This window comes from Macaca fascicularis, chromosome 9 (assembly GCF_037993035.2).
Source record: "Macaca fascicularis isolate 582-1 chromosome 9, T2T-MFA8v1.1".
NCBI classification, from domain to species: domain Eukaryota; kingdom Metazoa; phylum Chordata; class Mammalia; order Primates; family Cercopithecidae; genus Macaca; species Macaca fascicularis.
In genome coordinates this window covers 86,016,574-86,031,945 of record NC_088383.1, presented here as the reverse complement: position 1 = coordinate 86,031,945, position 15,372 = coordinate 86,016,574, and the positions used below count along the sequence as shown (strand labels likewise).

The 15,372-nt window shown below is 36.3% G+C and overlaps 1 protein-coding gene across 2 annotated transcripts in view; it reads right to left on the bottom strand.

The window, feature by feature from the left end:
• Window positions 1-15,372, bottom strand: part of ANK3 (ankyrin 3) — a 701,337-nt gene that overhangs the window by 562,911 nt on the left and 123,054 nt on the right. The window lies entirely within an intron of this gene.

Sequence of the window (15,372 nt, the reverse complement as noted above, 5' to 3'; positions counted from 1 at the left end):
AAACAGCATAGTATTTGCATACAATCAACTCACATGTTCCCGCATACTTTAAATCATCTCTAGACTACTTATAATACCTAATACAATGTAGATGTTATGTAAATAGTTGTTTAACTGTATTGGTTTTTTATTTGTACTTTTATTGTTGTATTGTTATTTTCTATTGTTTATTTTTCTGACATATTTTCAATCCACAGTTTGTTGAATTCGTGAATGCAGAACCCGTGGATACAGAGGGCCAACTGTAGTTAATGACATTGAAGACACCATGCAGAAAGGTGCTGAAAACCTAGCAGTTATCCCAGATACCTCAAACGACACGTGTGTGCCAGACAGCAAGAGACACAAAACACAGGGGCAGCAGCAGGTTATCACAGAAGTCATGACTGGGGTTGGTGTTCAGCAGCAATCATGACCAGCTCCATTAGTAAAGTCCTAAGTGGACATTTTCTGGGGTATGACCTTGGCTGTATTATTTAGCTTGCCACATTCTTCTGCTCCTGCCATAATTCCAAGCCTTGTTCTCCAGGCTTCCATTCAAATCTGCAAGCTACCCAACATCCTTCATTTTTTATTTTATTTTTAATTTTTTTTGTGGCAGAGTCTTGCTTTGTCAGCCATGGAGTGCAGTGGTGCAGTGGAGCAGTGGAGTAATTACGGCTCACGGCAACTTTGACCTCCCAGGCTCAAGCAAATATTCTTCAAATGGATGATTTTTCTGCTAAAGTTAGCCAGAATCACAACCACTATGGAGAACAATTTGTAGGTTCCTCAAAAAACTAAAAATTGAACTACCATATGATCCAGCAATCCTACTGTTGGGTATATACCCGAAAGAAAGGCAATCAGTATATCGACAAGATATCTGCACTCCCATGTTTGTTGCAGCACTGTTCACAATAGCCAGATTTGGAAGCAGCCTAAGTATCCATCAACATATGAATGGATAAAGATGGTACAACATTCAACATATGAATGGTACATATACACAATGGAGTACTATTCTGCCATAAAAAGGATGAGATCCAGTCATTTGCAGCAATGTGGATGGAACTGGAGGTCATTATGTTAAGTGAAATAAGCTAGGCACAGAAAGACAAATATTACATGTTCTCACTAATTTGTGGGATCTAAAAATCAAGTCCATTAAACTCACAGACAGAGAGATCAGAAGCATGATTACCAGAGACTTGGAAGGATAGTGGAGGCTTGGGGGAGAGGTGGGAATAGTTAATGGGTACGAAAAAATAGAAAGCATAAATAAGACCTACTATTTGATAGCACAACAGGGTGACTATAGTCAATAATAACTTAATCGTATAGTTTGAAATAACAAAGAATGTAATTAGATTGTTTGTAACTTAAAGGATAAGTGCTTGAGGGGATGGATATACCATTCTCCATGATGTGCTTATTTCACATTGAATGCCTGTATCAAAACATCTCGTGTACCCCATAAATATATACACCTACTATGTACCCACAAACTTTTTTTAATAATTTAAAAATCTAAGAAAAAATAGAAAAAAAAATAAAGTTAGCTAGAATCAATTTCTTGTTTGCAACCAAGAACAATATTTTGATTTCAGATTATAGAATGTACAGGACAATGAACTAGACAGTAAACACAAAGATCACCATCCCTGAGTGCACACCATAACCAGCCTACTACATGTGAAGTAAGGCATGGAGAGATTGGAGGGGAATTAAGTTAATAATTGAATTGAATAACTGAGTTAATAGAAATTTTGGCTGGGCATGGTGGCTCACTCCTGTAATCCCAGCACGTTGGGAGGCCAAGGCAGGCAGATCACCTGAGGTCAGGAGTTCAGGACTTGCCTGGTCAACATGGTGAAACCCTGTCTCTACAAAAAATACAAAAATTACGTTAGCCAGGTGTGGTGGCAGTCACCTGTAATTCCAGCTACTAGGGAGGCTGAGGCAGAAGAATCACTTGAACTCGGGAAGCAGAAGTTGCAGTGAGCTGAGATTGTGTCACTGTCTCCAGCCTCGGAGACGAGTGAGACTCCATCTCAAAAAGAGAAAAAAATAAATCTAGACTGAATTACTTCAAGACAGACTGGCGTTCGAGAGTGTTCCCCTCACACACTCCTCCTGATGGTTCTGGTAGACTCTTTGAGCTGTTGACTGGCTACATATAACAAGAAGTTACAGCTGAAAGTAACATTCCACAACAAATCCAAAGAAAACACGCCCTAACCTTCTTTCTAAGACCCAGATCCTGGTGGAGAGAAGGGGTAGAAAAAAACTCTTTTCCTTTTGTTTCCCTCTTTTGGAAACCTACTTAGAATTTCTGTTAGTCAAGAGGCATGAATGACCCCTATGTCTCTGATGAGATCAATATCACATAGAAATTTTTAGAGTTGCCAAGGGCTACCTGAAAGATAATTAGCAGTGGCTAGAAAGGTAACATATTTAAGTGAATACAACAATTAATCTTAAGGATCTTTACACACCTATTAATTAACTCTTATTATCATAGGTTCTCCAAATCCAAGGAACTGATGACCATTTTCCCCCCACCCTTTTAAAACATTCTGTGCCTGTCCTGTAGCCAGGAAGTAAAGAAATTTGTTTTAATCAAAACATATGAATTATTGCCTTATGTAAAATGTTATCTATGGATTTCTATCCCAGGATATCTTGCCTTGATCTCAAAGGACTCACTATAAAGAGAATTAAGTACTTAAGGGCAGGTAATACAAAATAATAAAAGGCAGTTTTAGGACAAATAGCCTCCATATCTTTTTCATGTAGCAAACAAAACATTTTAATCCATAATTAGGAAAAAAATTTTTTTAAATCATGACCTTTGAGGTTTCTATTGCTTTCTGGATATTCTCAATATTTCTAAAAGTATGAACAATGTTTATTCATTTCCTTTAGGGCCTTTGAGGCTAGGAGGCCAAATGTGTGTTTACTATAAGAAAATTAAATATGTACTAAAGGTAATTTTGATGGACATGTTCTAAGAAAAATATCTCCTGTTCAAGGGAACTGTGATGAAGTGGATGGTTGTCTCACTCAAGTTTTAATCCATTAATATTTGTGCTGACAAAAAAAGCTACAAACAGGAAAATGAAGGTGTCTACATGGGTTTCTGTGAGTGAAATTTCCTATAAACTTTGACTTAAAAGCGGTTACAGTGAAAGCACGTACTTATACATTAAAAATAGATGGCCTGGAACCAATACCTATTTTCCACATGCTCTAAACCGCAAATTAGGATAAGTCACATGTTTATGTAGTCCCATTGAAGCTTCCTTCCCTACATCATTGCACTGGGCAAATGACTGATATTCATAGAAGAGATTTATAGAACTAAAACTTATTAAATAATTCTCTGTTTTAATTTTCATACGAAATGTGAGAAAAAATTAAAATAATCAGTTTCTCTTCTTCCTCTCTCTTTCCCTGTTCATCTACCCATATAGAAATCTTTCCACCTACCTTTCTATATCTTTCCCTATAATCCTTTCAATGTTTCTTTGTAAAGATTGTTATAGCAGGGACTATAGCCACAAAAAAGGCTCACACAATCTAAAGCTAATCCCTGGACTACAGCTTTCACACCCATCATACTAGGCAACAGTTAATAATACGGTGTATGCTACTTGGTCCTTCGGGGGCTTTCTCTAAAAATAAATACATTTTTCAGTTAAAGACTTTATGAACTTCTTCTAAAAGTCTGGATTACAATATGTACCTGATTCTTTCCAGTCTCATTCTTTCAAAAATATATTATTTAGTCATTCATTACATTTAATAACATTTTGCAAATTAATGTTAACTTACTATCATACTTTTTGCATTTCAACTATAAGGATAAAGATATATGCCTCTTTTTACACACACACACACACGACTATATGTGAAAAAATATGTATATAAGAAAAGTAAAATGCAGACAGAGAAAATTTTTTATGAGTTTTGCCATTTGTGATCTGTAATTAATCTGCATAAAATTTACATTCATAGCAATGTTAGTTTTTTTTTTTTTTTACAGGCATTCCTTTGTGAACTATTGCTATGTTATAACAATAGTTTCACTATGATGAGGTCTTTGAGAGGTTTATAAGGGTTAGTCCTGCTGGTTTTGCCTGAGAAACACATGTTCTCTGGCTTCCTCACCATTACCTTGTAGGGAATGACAACTGTTCTTTTCAGGCAACCATTAGCAATTTCAGACTGATTCTGGCTTAATGGGATCCTTTAGATTATTGCTACTTCCAACAAGGTAAGTATCCACTGAAGTCTAGGGTGTCTGAAGGAGTGAAACATTCTAGAAAAATAAATAACATATTCAGACCTTGATATGAAGCACAGAAACTGTCAACTCAAACAAGTCCCTGGAAAATCAATGTTTAAAAAAAGATTGATGAACGGTGGCAGGTAAAAGGGCTTCACATTTTTGTAACTGTCCCGTGGCTATTTCTTGCCCACAGCCCAGGGAGAGCTAACTTATCAAGATAGGAGAATTGCAATAGTGAAAGTGTAACACATGTAGAGCTAACCAAACAGGAGGCTGGAGTTTTATTATTACTCAAATCAGCTTCCACAAAAATTCGGAGGCTAGGGTTTTTGAAAGAGAGTTTGGTGGGCAGGGAATTAGGAAATGGGGAATGCTGATTGGTTATGTTGAAATGAAATCATAGGGATTGGAGCTGTCTTCTTGCACTGAGTCAGTTCCTGGTTGGGGCCACAAGACCAGATGAGCCAGTTTACTAGTCCATATGGCACCAGTTGGTCTATCAGAATGCAGGGTCTGAAAAATACCTCAAACACCAATCTTACATTTTACAATAACAATGTTATCTATAAGAGCAACTGGAGTAGTTAGAAATCTTGTGGTCTCTGGCTGTATGACTCCTGAGCTGTAATTTCCGATCTTGTGGCTAATTTGTTAGTTTTTAAAAGGAGGTCTGGTGCCCAAATAAGAAGGGGTTTTGTTTTAGGGAGGAACTGTTATCATCTTTGCTTCAAAGTTAAACTGTGAACTAAATTCTTCCCAAAGTTAGTTTGCCTGCAACCAGGAATGAACAAGGGTAGCTTGATGATTAAAAGCAAGATGGAGTTGGTTAGGTGAGATTTCTTTCACTGTCATCATTTTCCTATGTCAGATTTTTCTCACTATCATAATTTTTGCAAAGGTAGTTTCATTTTCCCCAACATATTGCCAACAAGAAAGTAAAACAAAAAAAAAAAGAAAAAGAAAGGCACGAAAGGACTGATTGACAGTTCACACTGAATCCTTCCCCCATAATTCTTCAGCTTGAGACTCAACCTTTTTAGTATTCCTAACAGCATGCCTGCAGCATCATGTACAGCATCCCTGCTAACAGGCTCAGTGAGGAAAAGAAGAGAAATTTGAGAAATGTGGATTTTACCTGATATGAATAAGACTGTGATACAAATAAGAATGTAACACTTCTGGAATTGTCAGTTTTGCACATGTGAATTTATTCTACATATTGTGTGTTCTCTTTAATAATTAGATACTGGGAAACTGTGCTGAAGGAAAAACAAATGCTTGAAATAGATCTTTAACAAGCTGTGAAATGGCTGAACACTCAACAATAATGAAATCACCAACACTGAAATTAAAATTTACCCAAATAAATCCACTGCTATGAACATTAATGAGAACAATATTTTTTATGTCAAATATGCATGCCCTAATCAAACATGGAAACAGTCCCATATGCAGTTGCAGCCATTACCTTACTATACGCTACAGTAGAATAAACTTATTTTTAATATTGTGTCAGAAAAAATTTTCCAGATTGCCTATCCACTAAATCTGATAGGATTTGAGAATAAATGTTGAGAAGTACCAGTAGATTTGTCCACTGGATACTTTAATGGTCTTAATATAAAGTCAATAGTATATCAGACATGCTTCACTTTAAGCAAATCCAATATACAAAAGTACATTTTTGAAACAAGTATATTACCAGAAGACTACTTAAATCAAAAAATTAATTCATATCAGGGAATCCACTGAATATAGAATTCTCCTGATTTTTAAAAAATCCAACTATTTAAATGTAATCTTTGAAACTCTTTTAGGATTCCCATCACTAATGTGAATGCCCCCAAATAAGAAAACAGAAGCATGGAATCACCTGTTCCCTTACAAACTTTCAGTAGACTGGGACATTAGAAATCCAAAAATTAAATCATATTTATAAGAAACCAAGTTTTTTAAATCAGTAAATTATAGAAAGACTGTTTACATAAAAAATTGATTCCATACCACATAAAAAGATTCAATCAGTATGAAATTTTCCTGATTTAAAAAATGCAGTTATTTAAATGTATTCTTTAAAAATTCTTAGCATTCCCCTCCACTAAAGCAAGCCCCCCAGTGTAAAAAAATAGAAACCATTAAATCAACTCTTCTTTGACAGACTCTTAGACCAGGAGACTACAAACCAAAAGCTCATCTCAGAGATGTCTATCAACATTTAACCAGAGGAATCCCTATGAATTCTCCCTCTTATCACACATGTTCTTTCTTCTTTTGATCTGCAGCAGTCAGATTAGGAATTACAAATGAGATGGGAAGTAAATAAAACAGACCGCTGAGATATCATAACATGAATGTAGCTTATGGGATTCTGTTGCCTTGTTTAATTGATTCAAATACACATTAGTAATCTGTATGCAAATCAACATGCAAATGTGTTGTCCATCTATACTACTGTATGTATTTAGCAGCCTCTCTGTTCAGGGTACCTTTCAGACTTACCAGTGACCAGTCAAGCAATGGGGGCACAATCCCTGGGTGGGCCAGAATGAGTGCTGTCATTTCCCACCTCCTTCACTTCCCCCAAGGCTTCTTGTCATCTCCCTTTGTTTAAATTAAATTCTACACACCCTTGAAGAATCAGCTCAAATGCTAGATGCCATGGAATTTCTCAAGAATTTCAACAGAGCTTTCTTTCCTCTTTGTTCAAGCAATGTAATCAAAGGATCAACATGATTCATAATGCCAACTTTTGGTTTTGTTTTTTGTTAACTCAAGGAGAATAAAATCTCCTTGAGCCACAGGAACTGCTATCATTTCTTAAGAATAACAAGATAAAATATCAAAATATTCTTATAAGGACTGAAGCAAGTTTACATATTTCTTCTTATTTTCATAATTTTAAAGTGTATATTCTACAGTGGTTCACGAAGCTTGGTTCCTTTTTCTGGACGTCATATACTAAAATACTCCTAATACTTTTGCTGAGATGATGCTAAAGATATTCAATACATAGAATTAATTATATTCCTAATAATAAATTTGTACAGAATTCTTTGTTTGAAACTAACAGGTTATGATAGAGAAATCCGTTTCAACTTATAGCATCTTATTCTTTAAAAAAGAACAACAACTGGGCATACAGGAACATCTGTTACATCATAGCACAATCTAAGTTAGCTGAGTGTTATCAAATTAAAGTAGAGTTACACCTGCCCTAATAATCAGACAAGAGCCATACACAGCATATCAACAACATCCCTTTGTTTAGCTTTGGTGATATCCATACACTTATACAGTATTCTTTTTTTTTTTTTTTTTTTTTGAGACGGAGTCTCGCTGTGTCGCCCAGGCTGGAGTGCAGTGGCCCAATCTCAGCTCACTGCAAGCTCCGCCTCCCAGGTTCACGCCATTCTCCCACTTCAGCCTCCGAGTAGCTGGGACTACAGGCGCCCGCCACCACGCCCGGCTAGTTTTTTGTATTTTTAGTAGAGACGGGGTTTCACCATGTTAGCCAGGATGGTCTCGATCTCCTGACCTCGTGATCCACCCGCCTCGGCCTCCCAAAGTGCTGGGATTACAGGCTTGAGCCACCGCGCCCGGCCCAGTATTCTTTAAAATTTTATTAAAGAGACAAATATTTCCCTTCTTTTAACTCCTCAGTTCCTTAGCAAATCCTTCTTTCTAGGATACAAAAATAAATTCTACCTACCTTGCCCACTTTATCTAAAAATATTAAATTGAGCCTGACTAATGAAGTTTTTGTTATATTAACAATAATGTTTCTTTATACAGAAAAGATTACCTTGGAAATTTAAAGCAAAGCAATTGTATAAAATTAAACTCCAAGTCCTCATAAAATGAATTGCTGTATTTGATATAAGTCAAGATGTCAAAATTGTGACTATATTTAGTTATTCATTCCAAAAAAAGCTTTGTAAAACCCTTTATCAAAAAGTATTTTGCATGAAAGTAACAGTACAAAATTAAACGGTTCCTCAGTAATCTCAAAGTTAAACATCAACGTATGATTGAAACTATTCTGCTTTGCTAAATAGTCACATCATTATGACATAAAAGTAATTCACAGTGACCATTACATCAGAAATATTATTACTAAAATGAGAATTCCCTGAGGATTAATGATTCAATAAATAGGAAGGCTAATCCTTCAGTTGGAAATTAACTGTTAAAGACAAAGTCTTAACGCTGTGTGTTTGGTAGCTATTTGTGTTGTTGTTGTTATTGTTGTTGTTGTTGTTCATGTTGAGACAGGGTCTTGCTCTGTTGTCCAGGCTGGAGTACAGTGGCACAAACATGGCTCATTGCAGCCTCGACCTCCTGGGCTCAAGCAATCCTCCTACCTGAGCCTCCTGAGTAGTTGGGACTATTGGCACACACCACTATGCCTGGCTAATTTTTTTTCCATAGAAACAAGGTCTCACCATGTTGCCCAGGCGGATCTCAAGCTCCTGAGCTCACGCGATCCTCTCTCCTTGGCCTCCCAAACTGCTGGGATTACAGGAATGAGCCACTGAGCCTAGCCTGTGTTTGGTAGTTATGACAGACTCATCAGATGGTAAAAATTAAGAACTCACTAACTTGGTAAGCAAGGTTTCTCTTCTATTACTAGATATGTTAACTAAGCTATAATGGACATGACTCCCTAACTTATTCCTAGTATGTTAATGTAGATATTTGATATCGCGCTTCTTTTAATGTATTAATTAAGAACATAAAGTCAAATACTTTCACATTACTCACATGAAAGATTATTTCTATTTGAGGCAGTTTATATAACATCTTCACCTTATCATTCCTATTGATTCCTGTCCGCAATAATTTATTCCAATTAATCGACTAATTCTAACAGTTCTAACCGCACAATATATCCCAATCTGTCTACTTTTGTCCATGTCACTGTTACTGCCCTAGTCCAAACCATCATCTGTCTCTCACAAGGACTCTCACAATGATATCCTAACTAGTGTTCTTGCTTCCTCTTCTCTCTCTGTAATCCATTTTCCATACAGCAGCTAGAAGATTATTTTAAAACACTCACGTCTTTTAAAACTCATGTCCCTCTCCTCTGATTAAAGCCACCTAGAGATTTCATATAAAATTCAACTTTGCCTGTAAAGCCCCACATGCACCAGGCCCTGCCTTCCTCTGTAACCTTTTCTCTACTTCTCTGTCCTCTCTTCTACAACTCTGGCTTTCTCTTTGGTTTTTTGTTTTGTTTTGTTTTTGTACAGCAACCATTTTACTAAATAATTAGAATGTGCCAAGTTCCACATTAAATATTTTACATTCTTTCTTTTACTCCCTTCCGTCCACCCTAATAGACTTTAAATAACCCGTTTGTAAACTCAGAAAAATGGCTAAAATGACTTGCCTAAAATTATATAGGTAGCAAACAATATTTGACTCAAAAGCTTCTACTTTTAACTGGATGTTAGTCTTAGTTGTTTCAAGTGCTAGGAGATATTGAAGAATTTAGGATTCCGTACTCATATAGTGCCTTGGACAATGACACTGTTTTCAGTTGAATTTAATCAACATTTGTTTAAAATCTACTTGTGTCTGACCTTCTCTTTATTCCTGGAATTTGCCAAGACTACTCCTAACTCCAGATTTTGCTGAATGTTCTCCCAGGTGTTCATACATCTGATGCTCCTGCATACCTAGGCTTTAGTTCAATTGCCATCTCCTGAGGACTTCCATGGTCATAAAACTTACAGTAGTCCCTAAATAGTCATTATGACCAAGTAATTCACTAGCACTTCACCGGGCTTTCTGTTTTTTTTCTTTAAAGCACTTACCACTCACTCTCTAAAATGATCTTTTCCATTAATTTTTAATGTGTTTATTCTCTGTGTCTCCCACTAGAAATAAGAACCTTCTCATAGCAGGCATCTAATTTGTCTTTCCACCAAACCATGGTGAGAACACAGCAGAAGATCAATAAATAATCTGGTAATTGAATACAGAGCCCCAAAATTTATGAGTGCATACTGAAGTTTTACATTACAAGGTTATATGTAACCTTTGATAAGACAGCAGCATGCTTAGATATTAATGATTTCAAAAACATAGCTCTATGATGGACTGACTATTTAGTTACCTGGATCAAATAATTTGCTGTGAGGTAAGTAGCTTAGCCATCCTTATCTATGAACATAGATGAGAACAAAGCCAATAAAGTAGCTCATTGTTTATTTTGAATTCAACTATCTACACAAAGCACGACAGAAAAAAAAAAAAAAAAAACTAGAAACTTATTTTAAGACAAACAAAAAGAAGTTTCAGGGAAACCAGACAGAGGTATCCCCAAATAGGAAATATGTATGAAGGGAGAGGTTAGATTTTGGGAAACATCTTTTGGAACACTAAACCTAATTTTTATCTGGGGAGAATTAATAGATGTCAAAAATAGACTTTCACATGTCTTGTAAAGTCCAATGGATGATTACAAAGTCATTAAACGTGTACACACACACACACACACACACACACACACACACACACCCAACATCCCCCTCTCAAGGAAGTGGATCTTATTTAACTTCCCACCCCTTGAGTATGGGCTGTACTCACTGCCTTGTTACAAAAAAAGCAGAGTATGGAAAGAGAGGGAAAAAAAAAGTTATTTTATAAGGCAAAACATGGCAAAAGGCTTGCCATGTTCAGGTCATCAAGGTTAGCAACATCAATGGTAAGTCATGTTGACACCAGATAATCTTGCTATTAGTGATAAGAATGGCACTTCAACTCTGTGGTCAAGCTCCCAAGACCCATAATCCCAGTGTCACCATCAGAAAAATTTCAGACAACCTCAAATTGAGGGGTATTCAAACTATCTAACCAGTATCCCTCAAGACCATCAAGGTCATCAAAAACAAGAAAAAATGGAGAAACTCTCAGACATGAGAAGAGGCTATAGGAGACCTGGATAATGAGGGGGATCCTGGAACCAAAAAATAAAAAAGGACATTAGGGAGAAACTAGCGAAATCTGAATAGAGTGTGGAGTTTAGCTAATATAATGTAACGTGGTACTGACGTTGATTCCTTCATTTTGACAAAATGTGTCATGGTAATAGAAGATGTTTACAATAGGGGAAACTGGGCGTGGAGTCTGCAGACTCTGTACTGCATTTACAACTTTTCAGTAAGGTTGAAATTATTCTAAAAGACAAAGTTTACTTTTTTAAAAACAAGGCAATTCTATATGAAATAATCTCAAATAAATGTATTGATATGCTCAGGGTGAAGTACAGCATATATAGATGTAGTCATAAAAAGACTGTGTGCACAAACTTGCTTGTGCATGAAGTCTTCCTTTAAAGATAGATGGATCACTTTTGTAAAATGTAGTAGTAATAGCTTACACTGGAATGGTAAGAGTAGCGTTAATACAGGGCTTACCGTCTGTCAGGCATGACTCTAAGTGTTATGTACAGATTAACTCATTTATTTCTCACAAAAAATCTGTAAAATCAGTATTATTATTTATGCAGAACATTTTCAATATGACTACTGGCATTATTTACTAACGTGTTGGTACATTTCCCCTTGGTAACTTACAGCCTCTTCAGATGAAATTTCACCACTTAAACTATGACTTCATTTCTTATCCTCCTTCCACAATATAATGGAAGGTTGGCAGTAGGCCCAGTCATTTGGCATCTTTTGTAAAAATCTACCATTCTATTGATAATTAGGCTGCACGGAAAATACGCATGTTTGAAACTCACTTGTCTCTGCTAATATGCATGCTTAATATAGTTTGAGTGACATATATCAACTGGAATTATCCCCCAACGATACCAACACTAGAGACCTTACCATTTGAAAAGGGTATATCATAACCTTATTTTAATATTAAATGTTATGTTTTATGTCAATGGGGACCATGTAATCAGGGGTTCTTAAATTGGGATATATGGACCCCTCCAAATGGGTCTGTGGATAGAGTTTGGATGGGAAAAGTACATCTTTATTTTCACAGGCATCTCACTAAAATCGAGCATTTCCTTCCATTATAAATACAGGCATGATACAAGTCACAGTAGTATTCACAGATTACATTTAGGCAGATACCTCTTGATATGACCTAAAACATCATGAGATCAAAAATATAGCTGGTGTTAGACCCTCTCCTAGATTTCATTACTTAATGCAACAGTAATCTATAGCTATTACTTTATCACAATTTTTAAATTTTTCAATAATGATTTCAATACAATTTCTTATATTTCATTTTACACATTTAAATTTTTCCTTCTTATAGGTTCATCAGTCTGCTAAAGGGATCTAAAAAAAGGGGGACAGAATGAGAGTTTAGTACATGATGCAGAATGTATCTGCTCCACTTGTCTCGAAACCAAAGAAGGGCCCTACTCAGCAAATGCTTGTGTGTTGAAGAAGTGAAAGAAATCAACATCCCTAATTTGTGCTTTATGGTTTGATTTAAAATGGTTCATTCTCCACTTTTCTATGAAGAACTCAAAAGGAGTTTGGAAACTAAGAGGAGGTATGAGGCCTTTTTCCAACAGCCATTAGTGCACTGACATAGCAAATGCAATCCCCCAGCAGTGACAGGGCCCTAACTAGAACCTCACTTGCTCTAAGAGGGCACAAACAGTAAAGACAGCTCATCCTGAATGTTTTGAATCACACTTTCCTAAAATGTGAGTGTGGCATCATGCAATGCAATCAAGTGCTAAATATTGACTTTAAAAGGCAAAAGAGCAAAAAGGATTTTCCTATAGTAGGCCAAATTAGGAGGGGGAAATGCAAATTATAAAGTTTATATCCAAATATTATATCCCTGAATTTCAACACCATTTACATCAGTTTCAATGTTGTTTCATTTCTTCAAATAATTTAAATAGAAAGCCATTTGCAGTAAAAAATGCTAAGTGCTATTTCTAAAGCATTAAAATTAGAGATTACCATAATGAAATGTTGATTATCACGAGAAATATTTCATCAAACGAGTTACCAAAACCCATATCCAGTGGCTATGGAATTACAAGCTATTAGTTCCAGAACCCAGACTGCAATTTTGCCAGATACTGGTATCAAGCTAATTGATACGTAGTTTCTGTAAACCATCTTTTCCATTTTTGGGACACTGGACAAGAGCTGTCTCATTTTAGTGTCCCCATATCTGCTTGTCTACCTGTAAGAATACAGTGAACAGTTCTGACGTGCCCTCCTCAGCCTCACTCAATACACATCCATGTATAATTGAAAATAGATAATGTAAATATAAACATTGGTTACAAGCATTTATTCAAGCATTTATTTAAAAACTGGCTCATTAGTATTGGAAAGACAGTATCTGCTAAGGTTAAGAGGGATTTAACTAAAAGATGGCTCCAAAGAATTCAGCCAGAACAAATCCTGACCATAAAGTTTTAAATGATCTTGTATTCAGAGATGACTTTCAAGGTCAAGAGGACAAAGGCACAGTAGGTTTCGAGTCACTGATTTATGTCAAAAAGCACACAATAAGTAAAAATAAGCAGTGGAAAGAATGCAAAGCTACATATATGTTTTCTTAATAACATAGTAGCCAAAGCAGTATTGTGACATCATCACGTTTTTATAAGAACTCTTTTATTTGCTGCAAGGTCTAATTCAATACCTACAGCCTTTGAGGTGGAGCTCACCTTTTAATGTAGCAAGATCAAACCAAAATGCCTTCAACAAATAAAGTTTCTCTGGAAAAGGTATTTCTACAAATAAAAACTTCCCAAAAGATGTAAACAAACAATATCAAACACAAAAGTTGACAGAAAGAGAACACACATGAAATAAAATATTGCCTCTCATTTGATTGCTGGCTTGTGACAAAGCTTGTGAACTTCTCTCCTGGTTGCATAGCAACCAATCTAAGCAGCAGCTCTAGCCTGTAAGAAATTTCCATGCCAGAGCTGTGGAAATAGAAGCTAGCTACTCAGTATATTTTTCAAGGTTACCTAAATTTGCAAAAAGTAAAAAAGGAAAATAGAATAATGCTTCGGGGGTTTCCAGAACCAAAGATCTGGAAGGAATTTCTCCAATGCTTTAAGCCCATCTATCACATTTTCAGTGAGTGGCCACCACCTACGCTCAAAAGAGACAACTCCCATATAGGAAAGAAAGGCTCCAACACTCATAGATAATGTGCTTTATTATTGAAACAAGTAAGCTCCAAACAACTAAATCACCAAGTTCGAGAGCTAGAAGGTAGAAAGTGGACTTTCTCTCCATAAACACCAACATTGTAGTCCACTTTCTATGCTGCTCCCTAGATGGCTATTGAACAGCAGAATGAGATTTAAGTTTTGCTGTCTTAAATTTTCCAGTAAACACATGATTACAGCTTAATCTTTTAGTATATTCCACCACTCTTGGAAATGGCTGATCGCAGCCCTGTTCAAGTCCCTAAAATGAGCAATTCATTTCCACAGAGCCTCATTTTAAAAGCTTGAGCCTGGTAAACGTGATCGGTAAACTGAACTGGCATCAGCACAACTGATAGCCACAGACCAGCTTTCAGTCTCTCTCCCTTTAGGTTTTACAGGAAACACATAAAGGACACATATGACAAGATGTGATCTGTCTACAGACTCAAATGCTCTTAAAGAAGGGAAAGAAGGCCCGGTGCAGTGGCTCACACCTGTAAATCCCAGTACTTTGGGAGGCTGAGGAAGGAGGATCGCTTGAGGCAGGGAGTTTGAGACCAGTCTAGGCAACGTGGCAAAATCCCATCTCTACAAAAATAAAATAAAAATATAAAGAAATAAATAATTAGAAAGGAAAACAGAGACACACACAGAAGGATTCATAAGCATTTATGAACTAGTCTTAGTTTCTCTATACTTAGTTGCAGATTCTATCCATTAGTTATAGATTTTATCCATTCATGTTTAAAGTCCAGGCCACCAGGAAACAAAGCTTGCTTGCTTCTTACAAGGAAAGTATGTGAATGGGAGTATGTAGTCTCTTAAAGGAGTTCAGTCAGATAATGGGATGATGGAAAAATCAATGGACAAAGGCCTGTGCTGTATTCATAGGTGGGTCAATATGTGGTTTTGTGCAAGTCATGTA